Genomic DNA, 2,115 nt, shown 5'->3' on the forward strand with positions numbered 1-2,115 from the left:
GCTTCCTTTAACAACCTCAGATGCAAACCATCTGGCCCTGGTGATTTATTCATTTTCAAGGATGTCAGACCCTCTAGTACTTCCACTCTCATTATGCTTATCGTATCTAATATTTCACACTCCTCTTCTTTTACTACAATGTCTGCATCATCCCTCTCCTTTGTGAAGGCAGAGACAAAAAACTCATTAAGAACCCCGCCCACATCTTCTGGATCCACACAGAAGTTCCCTTGTACATCTCTGATAGGCCATACCCTTTCCTTAGTTATCCTCTTGCTCTTAATGGACTGATAAAACATCCTTGGGTTTCCTTCAAGTAGTTGTATCCAGTCCACATCCACCAAATCACCTCTCAGTTTTGTAAAATTTGCCTTCCCCCAATTTAGAACTTTTACTTTTCGAGCTGCCCTGCCATTACTAAGCTTTACAAACTCATTATTGCTCGTGTAATAAGTGTAATAAGTAGAATAATTTACCAGTTACTCACCGATCAGCTTCTTCCCCTGTCCCATGGAGGCTGAAAAGGCAGAAGAGACCAAAGAGCACCTCTTTCCCCTAGTCAGTGAAGTCCCTTACACATCAACTCACAGCTTTACACTCTGTCCAAACAGCACTTTCTCATTAGTAATTATTCATAAATTACACTAACTAAAACATTAGTAACCTGACCAATTACAAGGTAGCTATTTGAGTGTTTTTAAACAAAGAGCTTTTTTCCCTTTCCCAAAGGCTCTTTTCAGATCCACCCACAGTATCTGAAAGGGCTGATTACTGTCTGAAGTCTGCTGAACCCACACCTCTGTCTATCCCTCTTCATCCAGAACAACCAGTGATATCTTCCATTCCTTTCACCATCATGTGTTTAACTCGCTTCTCCTTATAGACAGTCAGATATCAATGTAATAATGAAATGATCTGTGTCAGTGCTGGCCATTTCCCTGTCCTGATTTCAGACCCCACTCTGGACACTTGTTTCCCATTCCAGGACCTTCTTGTATTAATATTCAGCACCACCTGTCAGTCAGAAACTTGTCTCAATGAACCGATCCTTTTACTGAACTTCCAACTGCTGCTGTCTATTTCTCGAGGGAAAGAGCTGCTCACTGTGTAAGGATGTGAGGGGAATGTAACCCGGCTGCTGGTGAGAAGGTCCCGTCTTCTCAATCAAAAGCCTTTTATTTTACTACAGTGATTCCCAGATTCCCAGCTGGTCTGTTGAGGATTTTGTTTTCACAGAAATATCTTGTTAAATACAAATCTGATTCCAACATGTCAGCAACAGGACAGAATGGGAACCTTTTAAAAGGATGAAGCAACTATTTCAGTGGCTTCTCACAGTTCCCCTGAAGCCTGTGTGAAGGGGAATTACCAATAGTCTGTAATTTATTGCTTCCACACCGAGTTTGAGTTATTTGTCGCGTGAAAGATTGCTGAACGGAGTCTTTTACTGTCAGTTACGGATGAGAAGTTGACAAAAATTGGCAAAATAAAGCTGTTCATAAAATAGCACCAGCAATTTGAGTCGGTAAAAGCAAAATTGTGTTTTAAAAGTTTATTTAAACCGCTACGGGAAAATAGATTTTTATGTACTTTTCCAGTCGATCACTTCTTTTCCACAGTGAAATTGGCGGCTTTCACAAATTCAAATATTCTGCCAGGTTGATAGGTTCAACCAATGATTTTTTGTATTTTGTGCTTCGAGATTCTCTGATTGAATCATTCATTTAAGCTAATGGCTGTGTGGCCTAACGGATAAGGCGTCTGACTGCGGTATATTCTATGATGTTATCAGAAGATTGCAGGTTCGAGTCCTGCCGCGGTCATTTTGACCCAAAGGGATTATGCAGGAATTTGGGGATTGAGTCGGGGACTGAACAGATTGGAAACCCGACATGGACTTAATGGGGCGAATGGCCTCCTCATGTGCTGTCTCTGCCTTTTTGAGAAGAGGGTGAACAATCAAAAGTGGGCTGGGGTTACAGCGGGTTCAAACTTCAGGAATTCCAGGTCCCGAAATGACTGAGCTGAAACTGATCAGTTTCACTGCAGGAAACACCGTCTCGGGGGAAATAACATCACAAATAATTCAATTTGACTAATTATTCAATTATAAAA

General features: G+C 41.2%; 1 non-coding gene across 1 annotated transcript; it reads left to right on the top strand.

Moving 5' to 3' along the window:
* The first annotated feature begins 1,734 nt into the window (after nucleotides 1-1,734).
* trnar-gcg (transfer RNA arginine (anticodon GCG)) lies at nucleotides 1,735-1,823 on the top strand. Its single transcript is given in 2 exon segments — nucleotides 1,735-1,771; nucleotides 1,788-1,823. It is a non-coding gene; the product is annotated as a tRNA-Arg (tRNA).
* Nucleotides 1,824-2,115: the final 292 nt, after the last annotated feature.

This window comes from Heterodontus francisci, unplaced genomic scaffold, assembly GCF_036365525.1.
Source record: "Heterodontus francisci isolate sHetFra1 unplaced genomic scaffold, sHetFra1.hap1 HAP1_SCAFFOLD_59, whole genome shotgun sequence".
Classification (NCBI taxonomy): Eukaryota; Metazoa; Chordata; class Chondrichthyes; order Heterodontiformes; family Heterodontidae; genus Heterodontus; species Heterodontus francisci.